Source organism: Adiantum capillus-veneris, chromosome 12, assembly GCF_014529385.1.
Source record: "Adiantum capillus-veneris isolate H3 chromosome 12, ASM1452938v2, whole genome shotgun sequence".
Classification (NCBI taxonomy): domain Eukaryota; kingdom Viridiplantae; phylum Streptophyta; class Polypodiopsida; order Polypodiales; family Pteridaceae; genus Adiantum; species Adiantum capillus-veneris.
Genome location: NC_140942.1, coordinates 89,850,353 through 89,863,619, shown reverse-complemented (window position 1 = coordinate 89,863,619; position 13,267 = coordinate 89,850,353).

Here is a 13,267-nt window from a genome sequence, read left to right as displayed (position 1 = left end):
CCAATTTATTTTGGCCTCCTGTATCAACCGCCTTTCACTACGACATGTGCGTTTAGATTTCTTAGGTAGAAAATTATGGTGTCTTAGATCCACAAGAAGTTTTGGACAAATTCTCACAATAATTCCCACATTGTGACTTACCTCAACATCATGAGCTTCTATGAGGGAGGCAGTGCATACCTAGCTAGGTATGATTGGGGACAGGGGACCGTCGGCTCGATTGGGGGGTCGGGGGTCCCCTGCCTCCAATCGTACCTAGCTAGATATGCGGTGCCTCTCGAACAGAAGCTCATGATGTTATGCGTTGTATGAAAAACACTGATAAAGACTCCGTTTTCCTACATGAGAAAAATCATAAATCTTCTTGTGAGAGGCCTCTCTTGCTTAATGCATGCATTCAATGTTGTTGAATGTTGATTTGTGTGTGTAGAAAATCACATGGTAGCCTAACTTATATGATTATGGAGAAATTGCTGGAGTACCATCCATGATCCATAGACCAAATTACAAAGATTAGAAGAGGCAAGAAAACCACATGCACAAGGCTAGGCTGCATTCTATGCTAATCAACATTGAGTGGAAAAGAGGCCAATAATTAATGACATAGAAGGTGAGATTTGAATAGATACCCCTTCCCATGAATCTCTTCACATCCATAGTCTCTTGGGCAACTTTTGGACCTTGAGGATGAACCCACAGTGTCTTTTCTCATATTTTTGCTCTAGGCTTCATGTATCACAGCCCTCAAGTCAAATAAAGTATTGTCTACAGCAATATACGTAACATTACACTTGTTACATGACTCTATGAGCCAAATGTCTTGCCACAAAATGTTTTGATAAGGGTTACAAAAATCATCTGTGAAACATCTCATTTGTGCGACATGCGATGTTTTCTTTCTAGTCTTTAATGAGTGCCATGAATTACTTTTACATTTTCTAGGTAATTAAGTGTCATAATAACTAATGTCTAATTCTCCTAAATGATTAGCTCATGTTAAACTGATCATTTAATATGGAGAAGTACAAGGGGAGAAAAAGCTAGAATATTGGTTAAGTTGGCAGATCGGTCACAATAGAGATCCAAAGGAGGTAAAATAGGGATCCAAAAGGGGGGCCATCTGCAAAAGAGCAATGTGCAACAATGGGCTTCAAAGACCCTAAGGTTCATCCCATTAAGTCTTCCAAAATGCTAAGGTTCCAAAATTCAAAGGTTATGTCCAATGGTCCAACCCTAGGGAAAATTGGATGGTTTAGTGATGACCAAAAAGTCTTTCATGGCTCCTAAAGACCAGGGGGCAAGCCCTAAAGGTAGGGGAAGAGAGAGAAGCTTGTGAGAGAAAACACACACACACACTCAAAGGCTTCCCTTTACACAAAGGGAATAGTGGACACATGTCAGCTCCCTAGCCCAATTGCCCATAGGGTGCACTCAAATCCTATTAGATGGCCATAAAGGTGGACCAACGAGAATCAGGCTAGAGTAAATCTAGTTTAATTCATTTAAAAACACTTGATAAAAGAACTAATAAGAATTAAGCTCTCTAAAAGGGGACTATTGGACCGTTTTTCAAGGGGTTCAATGAGCATTCAACAGCCCAATGGCTTGCCTGCTTCCTATTGGCCAGAAGACAAAGGGGTCCAATGAGAGTTTAATTGATTTATTTAATTACCTAAAGCTCTCACAAAAGGGGAAAGGGGGACACATGTCACAAGGCTATCACTTATGCTTCTCAATTTTCATTGGCTAAGCTTTGCAGGGTCCAATGGGGTGCCAGCATGAGTAATTTGCAAGAGGGGTCGACCAAGAGAGAGAGGGGGCTGATTTTGGCAAGGCCTTATCACACACACACACACACTCACACAATCTCATGTGTGAAGCAAGAAGTCTCTCTCTCTCTATCTCTCTCTCCTTCTCAACCTTTAATGGAAAGCTCATCATCTACTCCAAGCTTGTGAGAAGGGAGGCCTACACCAACAACTCTTGGCTTTGTGATGCAAATCCAACCAAGAGCCAAGCTTCAATACATGCTCATCTTCTCTACCATGCTAATTACTAAGCTATTATGAGTGATTAATTGAGGAGATATACTTCTTTCTAATAAGACTACTCCTTCTTCCTCTCAATCTACTCTCATATCCCGCTAGCTCTCACCATCTTCGAAGGTGTGTGAGGTCTTGGGTCTGAGACCGTGAGGGAATTGATGTTGTGTTTTATAAGTGTTTGCTTAGTGCTTGAAGCTTCTGTCTTCATTGCACTAGCTAGTTATTGAAGGAACACAAAGGATTGTATTGTAAGATGGGGGAAACCTATAATACAAAGCCTTTTGGAGGGGGAACCGGCTCCATGTAAATCTGGTCCTCAACTATTGTCAATAGCTTAATTTCTCTCTCTTTTGAAGTATTGTTCATGCCTGTCTAACTAGGTGTTATGCTTTTTGTTTCTCTCTCCATCCAAGCACTCTTGCTATGATCATTAGGAATCAATTCTAATGAAATGCTCACTTTGTCTATGCTACTTTCCGCTACACACAAGTTACTAGGCCATTAAATGTTACATTAAGGTCAAGAGATATTGGATTTTTTGTCCATTTGTAGTCAAGCCAATTCCATATTTGCAAATATCTTCTGTCTTTTTGCTTCGTCATAATGCTCATCATAGTGGTCTCTCTATATTTAGAGACTTCTTGGAGGAGTACCAAGGCTTACAAAAATTATTTCATAAGGAAAATTGATAGTAGCTCCTGTCACCAATTATTCTTTTTACGATAATTTTTTTGATTTATGAACGGTTTTCATGAGAATTATATTTAAAATATACTTTAAAAGTTTATTTTCTCATAAAAGCAAAAGTGCTTTTTGACGTTTTCTTGAAGAGGACGATTTCACAATCGAGAATCTATCTTTGAATGTGAAAATTACGAAGGTCAAGTGCTTGCTTTTTAAGGTTAAATTACTTTACATGCTTTTTAGTAAACTATAGCATGTAGGGTAAGTTTGGTTCAGTAAAGAGGAGAGGGCCAAAATTGTTGGCTTAATTAGAGAAGGCTATTGTGTGGGCACATGATGAAAAGGCCACCTATTGGTAGGATGATCTATCATAATTGTATTTAGCTTTGTTGTAAGCTTTCATAATACAAAAAGCCCTATTCCAACCCTCATAATGTGTTGTCTCTCTCTCTCTCTCTCTCTCTCTCTCTCTCTCTCTCACACACACACACACACACACACACAGAGTTTCTTTTCATTGTTATGTGATTGTCTTTGTATATAGATCCCCTCTTGTTAGGGGGGGGGGGGGGGGGGGGGGGGGGGGGGGGGGGGGGGGGGGGGGGGGGGCATTTCAACCCTCAGTAATGTGTTGTCTCTTTTCCTCTCTCTCTCTCTCTCTCTCTCTCTCTCTCTCTCTCTCTCTCTCACACACACACACACACACACGCGTGCGCGCACACATACACACACACACACACATGGTTATGTGATTATCTCTATAATATTGGAATTAGGGTTGCAAGAAAACACGCACAGCTTGGAGAAGATGAAGGAAGCTCAAGCCACACAACAGAGAGTGTATCACTTAGTGTGCAATGGAAAGATGAGTTAGCCCTAGAGTGATGGGTGTAAACAATGCACGTGGGAAAAAACCTCCCAGTGCGGGAAAAAATGCCCCGGTGGTCCTAAGTGTGTTCACACACATCACTACCACATGAATAATGGTAACAAATCCCCCCTGGAGTGATGTGGTGAACGAGAGCTAGCATATAGAGTAAAAAGGGAAGTGCCATGCCTTGAGGACATGATCAGTCCACAAAGGGGAGTAAGCCCAAAGCTTTGCAAAAAGATTCAAACTTCTCACGAGACAATGCCTTTGTGAAAAGATCTGCAAGGTTGTCGTGTGTTGGCACATAAGCCAAGCTTATCTCTCCTGTTGAGAGCCTCTCTCTGACATAGTGGTAATGCACCTCAATGTGCTTTGTACAAGCATGCAAAACTGGGTTCCTTGCAACTGCCAATGCACTCTGACTATCAGTGTAGATAGTGTTGGTAGTGTTCTATCCAACACCCAAATCAGCCAAGGCATCTGAGCCATACACACTCAACCGTAGCTGTGAAGACTGTCCTGTACTCAGCCTCACAACTCGAAGTGGCCACAGTAGGTTGCTTCTTGCTCAACCATGATATGCATGAGCTGCCAAGCATGAAACAAAAACCACTTGTGGACACTTGTGTGTCAAAACGACCAGCCCAATCTGAGTCCAAAAAAGCATGCAAATCTGGTGGCAATGATCCCCCCTTGGGATAAAACAAGCCAAGATGTAAAGTTCCACTCAAGTAGCAAAAACCCTCTTGACAACCTGCATATGCTTAGACCTTGGGCTATGCATAAATCTGCTGACCTGTGAGACTGTAAACTAAATATCTAGCCTCGTGTTGCATACATAAATGAAGCATCCAATAGCAATTTGGTAAAGAGTGACATTTGCAGGATCACCAGAATCATGAAGACTCAATTTCAAACCTATTTTCATGGGAGTGGTAATAGGTTTGCAATCCTCAAGTCCAAACTTACATAACAATGGCTCTATGTAACTTTTCTGACACAAAGAATTACCACCATCACACTGCTTAAACTTTATACCCACGTAACGATGCAGCAACCCTAAATCTTTCATCTTGAAAGTAGCATTCAAATCAACCTTAAATTCAGCAACATGTCTCTCACTTGGTCCAATGATCAGAAAATCATCGACGTAGAGAATCACAATGTGAAGTATATCACCCTCACGCTTTACATACAATGTGCTTTCTATTGGACTGTTACGAAAGCCTCGTTTGACCAAATGAGTGTCAGCCTTCTCATACCAAGCACAAGGAGATTGCTTCAACCCATACAAAGCTTTGTTACATTTGCACACCTTATCTTCTTGTCCTTTCTTGACAAAACCGCGAGGCTACGTTACATAAACTTCCTCAAAATATGTCATCGTTCAATAAAGCAAAAAAATGTCTTATTGATGTACATCCCAACGAAAATGAGTTGCCAATGTACATAGAAAACGCACAGTAGTCATACGACACTTGGGAGAAAAAGTATCTTCATAATCTATGCCTTTTTTATGTGCATAACCCTTTGCAACATGTCGAGCCTTATAGCGATCAATCTCACCATCCGGCTTGCGTCTCAACTTGTAAACCCACTTCATACCAATGGCCTTTTGCCAGGAGGCAAATCACATAAAGTCCATGTGTCATTTTCTAAAAGTGCATCATATTCTAATTGCATGACAACCATCCAATTTTTTGAATTATGTGCTTCATCAAAAGACAAAGGTTCCTCAACATCATGTAAGCTAGACACAGCCAAAGCATAACAATCTGCTGCATAAGATGCATGCAAGAGCCTGAACGAGTGTGACTAGACAAAGGTGCATCCAATTTAATGTCACGCAATGTATGCACCATCCATTTTGGCATACCTCTAGCCTGCTCATTTTCAGCCCTTTCCTCATCAAGTACATCATGTACATCTGCATCAGTAATAGACTGATTTGTAACATTTTTAGAAACCCCCATAGGTTTGAACTTCTAATTTACTATCACGCAATGTATGCACCATCCATTTTGGCATACCTCTAGCCTGCTCATTTTCAGCCCTTTCCTCATCAAGTACATGTACATTTGCATCAGTAATAGGCTGATTTGTAACATTTTTAAAACCCCCCATAAGTTGTACATTTGCCTCATTGGAATTTACATTCCAACTTCCACCACTGAAAAGAGGCAACAAAGTGTCATAAATGTCCTTTGAGCTTACATTATTGTCTCTAGTACATGAATCACAGCAAGGGTTGAACAGAATCTTCCACAAACACAACATTTCGTGAAACGAAAATACGCTTTGTTTGTGGATGATAGAACCTATAACCTTTGATTTTAGCACTATAGCCAACAAAAATACATTTGACAGCCTTATCATCCAATTTTCTGCACTGTGTAGTGGCACCAAAGCATATGCCAAACATCCAAAAACATGCATGTGCTCAATAGAAGGCTTTCTATCATGCCATGCTTCATATGGAGTAATAGATTGCAAATCTTTTGTAGGACACATGTTTAGTACGTAAGTGGCACACATGATGGCCTCAAGCCAAAACAAATGCGGCAAAGCTTGACTTTTGACTATACATCGTGCCATTTTCGTAATTGACCTGTTTTTCCTCTCAGCAACACCATTTTGCTGAGGTGTATAAGGCACTGTACATTGGTGTTTTATCCCACGACTAGCCAAAAATGCATTAAATTCATGAGACATATACTCCCCCCCTCGATTGAACGAAGGGTGCCTGTAGTACATTTCAAGACATTTTCAGCCTATACAAAATTGTTTGAAGCACATAAAAACTTCAGACTTTGCTTTAAGCGGATACACACATGCATACCTAGAGTAATTATCAATGAAAGTCATGAAGTAAAGGTAATTGCCCAAGGACGGAGTTTGCATGGGCCCACAAACATCACTATGCACAAGCTGCAACCTGCATGTGGCCCTAACTGAACCATCCTTTCAAAACTTCAAACGCTGCATCTTACCCAAAATACATTCCTCAAACATGTTTGACAGGTGCTTCAAGAGGCGGTAAAGAAGCAACCGTCTCCGATTTTTCCAAATGCAACAAACTGGAAAAATTCAGATGTCCAAAACGTGCATACCAAAGTTTTGCATCTGAAATAGCCTTAGAATCCACTATTGCATTTGCAAAATTTTGTCCACACTTGTCATGCAAAGTGAGCTTGTACAGCCCACGGCACAAAAGCCCAGATGCAACAATTTCATCACCAAAACTAAGATCATGAACTGTACATCTGTCATCCACAAATTTGACTACAAGTCCAAGTCTAGCAAGTGCGGATACAGACAAGAGATTCTTCTTGATACCAGGTACATAAAGTGCATCAACAAGTGTGAAAGAATTGCCATTAGCAGCAGTAAGCACAATCTTTCCAACTCCTTGAACTGGATAAGAGGCATTGTTGGCACAAGTGACTGAATTTCCATGAGGGACAGACTCAAGAGAGGTGAATAAATCACGATGTGAGGTAATGTGCTTTGTAGCACCACTTTGAAAATACCACACATGTGAATTTGCAACAACTGACATGCATGCATCATGGACAACAGGATTATAGGTACACTTTGTACTAAAAGCCCATTCTACATCAACAAGCATCACAGTCTCTTTTCACAGAAGACTCAACAATAACTGCATTTGTAGTGGAACCAGCACTTGCAGTGGAACTACCCTCTTTCTTCTTAGCCTCTTTGGTCTTCAACTTAGGACACTGCTTGATCAAGTAATCATTAGCTTTACAATAATTGCAACAAACATCTTAAACACATCTGTGTTGTTGTCGACCATGAAGAATGCATGCACCTGATGTGAAAACTGCCCGAAAAGAGGAGAAACAAAGTGGGAACAACACGTGCTATATAGCACAAACCGTAGAAGATTGTAAGGGACTTACTTTGCAAAAAACGGTACTGACAGAAATTTTGCACAAAATGACGAAATAGCATGTGCAGTACTGCTTATCTGTAATGGAAACGAAGACCAAAACCCGAATAAAAAATCTGAGCAAACTTAGCTCTTCGAGCTATCCCAAAATTTTTGTCGACCTGTGAATGCTCGCCAAAGGTCACAAAAATCGAAGAAAGTGAGCAGGCGTGTGCGCTGAAGTAGCTGGCGATTAAGCTCGAGAGAACTTGCTCTAATACCAATTGTTGGAATTAGGGTTGCAAGAAAACACACACAACTTGGGGAAGACGAAGGAAGCTCAAGGCACACAACAGAGAGTGTATTACTTAGTGTGCAACAGAAAGATGAGTTAGACCTAGAGTGAAGGGCGTGTATACAATGCACGGGGGAAAAAACCTCCTAGTGAGGGAAAAAATGCCCCAGCAGTCCTAAGTGTGTTCACACACTCACTACCACATGTATATGGTAACATATGTTTAGATCCGATTGTGTTTAAAACATGATATATGAATCTCTTGTTTTGATTTATGTTCAAGTAATGTTGAAAGTTTATTTTTCCCAAATTTTGCTACATTGTATTAGAGACTAGGCCGGCTTCTTCTTCTATAGAGTTGCTCGATCTAAGAGACTCCACTATTGCATCAAAAATGTTAAAGAGAAGAAAATCTTTCATGTTTAGGGTTATCAAGTACTTTGGATAACATGATTCGCTCAAATCTTGAACACATATGGGTTTCTCTCAAGGAGAGGAAAACAAAAGTCATGACAAAGTTTCCAAGAGTTGCTATAGAGCAAGGAAAGAGAAAATGGAACCATCAACTTGAGCAATTCATCAATGCATTGCTCACAAGGAGTCTCCTTGGATGTTCTCAATGGAAGGAAGAATTGTTGGGGAGATGTATGCTTCCATCAAATAAGGTATGCTAACTTTTTATTATTTATATGATCTTTCATGTTGCTTACATTTTACAAGCAAAACTATGTACATTATGCTTTCTTATAATGTACAAGGATTCAAATTACTTCAATAGCATATCTCCATGGCTACCTAGCACGGTAGATATTGCACATGGTCCTACTATAATGGACGTGCAAGGTTTTGGGTTGCATGAATGATGAGAGAGAAGATTGTGCATAAAGCCCATGTCTTTCTTGCTAGAAGGCATTGCGGTATTTGAGCTACATCTAATGTTATGATGACAATGTTTTCACTTGCAATACTTGAGAACAAAACATATTCTTGAATATGTTTCTTAATATTTGAAGTGTCAAAAAGTATACAACCTTTGCTACAAAAAAGTATGTGTGTGATCTTTTAGATATTATTCTAAAGGTAAAAGCATATCATACTATATGATACCAAGCTTAAAATCTATTAAAGCTTTTTTAAGATGCATTCAAAAAATGGTTATGCCACGTCCAATAAATCTTGTAAATGAGTAAACATGAGCAAGGACTCCAAGGGTGTGGAGAAATGCATATATCAACAACCTCATGGAAAGTTACTCAAATGGTCACAAAGAAAGTTTTTCAATTTATGAAAAGGGTAAATGATTGGCTTATAAGCAAGATGCCACCTACTTGCGTGAAAGTTATGCCTTTCAAATAGGCTTGTGACTTCCTCTTATGGAGATAAGTATTACTCATACCATGAATTTGAGGACATTTTCAACTACCAAGGTTCCTCAAGTGTACAGATAAGCTGTCACTAAAAGGTAAGGAACTCTATATGTATATATGTCAATTCAAAAGAAAAAAGTTTTGATGAGTTTCGCTATTAGTAATGAATTGCAGCTAGATGATCCAATGACCAAGGTGAATGAACTGAAATATTCATGCGAGTTGAGCACGAAACAAGATAAGGATGTAAAATGATTTTAATAAAGCAATAATATATCTTTATTTCTCGTATATTCTCATTAATATTTTAAATTATTTAAGATTCGCATGCAAGGAGACACGCTTGTGGCAAACTATGTCTAATGTTCCTAGGATCATAAAGGTGATGAGAATTTAAAGGAGACTTTGATAGAGATTCAATTGCTATGGCGAGCTTGGCTTTCTTTCTACACACACACACACACACACACACAAGCACCACCTCTCCCCACCTAGCTAATTCACCTATAATCTTGGCCCAATATGAATCTTAAGAGAGAGGAATCATCATGTGTGTAGTCTTGCGTGCCCAACTATAGGATATATCACATTCCTTCCCCCTTAAGAAGAATTTTCGTCCTCAAAAATTTCACTAGAACGAGTAATCCTTAAGTTGGGGAACCTTTTTTGAAGAGTGCTTACTCGCTCCCACCTAGAACTTTCTATAGAAGAATCTTTCCATACCAGTTATACATTCCTAGGCTTAAGGGTGGTGAGCAGTCAGAAAAAGGATGATTTCAATTGTCATGGCGAGCTTGGCTTTTATGCTACACACATACACATATGCACGTGTGTGCATGCACACACACACACACACACACACACACACACACACATTATGGTACTATAGGTATTCTGGTAACTATTTTTTCTCTCCCCCCCCCCCCCCCCCCCCCCCCCACATTGATCTTGCCCGGAAATTGATGGGATACTTTTTACTGGTCAATAACATGCCATATAAAGACTATGGGACCCGGCCCTTGAATAATAAAGCTTAGTCGAGCGTGATTAAAGTCTCTGTTCTCGTTACGCCGAGAAGGCGGCCTCTTCTCCCTGGCTATGGATCTCCCCTCTCAAGGGTATCTGCGTGTCGTTTGATGATACCACACATTCACAATGGAGGGCGGCTGGGCTCACTCATTACTCAAGCTCAGAGGACTGGCAGTCCACCCTATTTGAACAAGGTGAGGGTGCACCTTGCCCCTCACTTAGCCAATGATTATTTTGTTGTGTTTTTGTCTAAAAGGATTTACTGCGTGCTTCACGGATAGAGCTATGGAGCTCACCACTCAAACATCTCAGGTTTTTTCCTGGCCTTAACTTGCCTTGCTCCCGGTTATGATTGAAATTCTGAGCAGTAAGCAGTACCCTGCCATTTTTTTAACACAGTAGGGAATGAGGTTTTCAATAAGCATTGTGGTGGTTTTTTTTGCTTGCAGTCGGGACTGGTTTTTTACAACAGTCGTTAAAACTGTGGTTCTTGTACACTATGCATACTACTCTTGAAAATTAGGATATTATGGTACTTAGCATGGGATATGGTTGCTAAAAATGGTTGGCATCTAATGTATGATTACATTTGGGGGGAATTACATTTCCTACTGTTTTTCTGGAAGGAACTGTGCGCAACATGGCTTTATACTATTATGTGACCATGTAACTTTGGATTTTTTCAAAGCCGCCGCAGGGTTTTACCGACTACAGTCAATTACCTATTTTCGGCAATAACTGGTTTTTTTTCAATAAAAAGGGGTTAATCTTGGCCTTTGTAGCATCTGAGGCGCTGGGTACCTTGTAATACTGTGCGTACTCACAGTTTGAGAAAAGTGGACATCATTTACACTTGCCAATATGGCTGGGTATAACCCACCGTTTTTGGGGCCTGCTAATGGTTGATGAAATGGTTCTCTGTTCTAATCTTTCTGAAGGTAAGTATATGGCAATTTTTGGCTTAGCATGTGTATGGAAAGAAATCAAGCAAGGGCTCTGAAAAGGTTGTACCTGTTTAAGGTTAGATTCCTACTACTGATTCAGCCGCCGCTGGTATTACTATATGGCATGTTGTCTACCGCTTTTGTCACTTGGAAAAACCTGCCATATGGAGGAAATGCTTAACTGTTGTACCAATATTTTCGGACCCATGTACTAGGTTATGTTGCTTTCATGGGTAGGAATAGGATCCGTTACATTCTTTGAACGACCTGATCATTATGATTGATTGCAACAATGCTTTACAACACTTGTATTTACAGTTTGTCCTGATTTTTTTAGACGTGCTAGGCCTCTACCACTTGGCTAGCTATTAGTTTATGATTGATAAGATTAGATTGCATTGGACTCCATTTGTAAAAATATTACAACACCAGTTCTATACTTAGAAGAAAATTTCTTTACTTAATTACCAATAGAACCTCAATAATATGACATATAAATAAACTCATGAAGTTTTGTTTTCTTGGGGGATTATACCACGCAGATTAGAAGAGGAAATCTGTCACTTAGATTGGAAGTAATTAAACTTATAAACACAAGAGTTTTACTGTGGACCAAGCTTGTTTAAAGTAAAAAAGTTTTGTAAGATGGACATGGATAACAACTGGTATGGTCCATTGATACCTATAAAATACATCCAAGGCTAATTGAATTGTTGTCTTGTTTGGATGGATGCAGGTAAGGACTCTATCTTATCTTGGAAGGTTTTTTTACTTTGGCAAGCTACCCTACTTTGGATGGAACACTCACTGGTGACTTGGGAAGTTCTTTTACTTTCTGCATACTCAAAGGGGATCTCTTTCTTACAAACATTGTACTTAAATAATTCTAATACTGAGTTGTTCTTGTACATATCTATTCCTTGATTCCATTGCCACCTGTCTTTTGAATGCAAAAATTCAATTATATCTGATTAATTAAGATTTAACAGCTACACACACGCACATGTGGTGTGCGTGGAAAAAAAGAGCAAGTTTCTGACACTTGGCTAATTCACCAATAATATTGACCCAATATGGATATTAAGAGAGGGCTCCCAATCAAGCAATGACCCCTTAGCTCGTTATGTGTGTGACCGTGCATGCTCAACTATAGGCAATGTCCCTCAAGCACCGCGTAGACTAGCTATCCACTATGGAAATGTGTGTAAGCTCAATGTATGGAGACATGCTTGTGGCGGATTATGTCTCTCAAGCACCGTGTAGACTAGCCATCTACTACAGAAAGATGTGTTGGCTAAATTTATGGAAACATGCTTGTGGTAGACAATGTCTCTCAAGCATTGAGTAGAGTAGCTACCTACTGCAAAATAATGTTGTTGCTCAAATGAGGATTGCCAAGCATCGCGTCCTTGTTCCTTAAGATGACATATACCAGAGGACGACTATGAAGTGAGGATAGGATAATGCCATCAAAATTGTATTTTGATAAGAGTCACATCAAACTTTAATTATTAAAATTCATTTTCAAACCTTCTACAATGTTTTTAGGAAGTTAGAACAAAGTTTGAGGCTTAAAACGTGATTTTCTCTTTCGAGGATAGAGAGAGAAAATACTTCGTAAGGCCTAAATTGGAGGTTAAAATGTAATGGGAATGGTCATGCCAAACTCTAAATGAGCTTCATGGTTTTGGAACATTCAAAAGCCATTGCATATATATCTATGTGATTTAAAGGTAATGTGAGTTTATTCTCTCTCTTTAATTTAGAGAGACAATATTCATGAGAGTTTTTATTCAGAGTACGGAATCAATATTGAGAATGGTAAAGTCTAAGGATCATGAAACTTTGGAACATTCAAGAAGGGACTCAAAGACCTCCAAGGGGTAAGTAACTCATACTTGAGGTTGAGGATGACTATAATTTAAAGAGAGAGGTAATGTCACCAATTATGCTTTTAAATATACGTTTTAAGATTTATGAATTCTTTTCATGATCAAGACTGTTGGAGGCTGTCAGCTTGTCCAAATGGCTTCAAATATAGACATGAGTAAGAGGATTCTTGCACTATCTTCTCTGTACCATCTTTGCAACTTACAAGTAGAGATAAAATCCATTGATTTTTGGAGGGTTAATATTACAA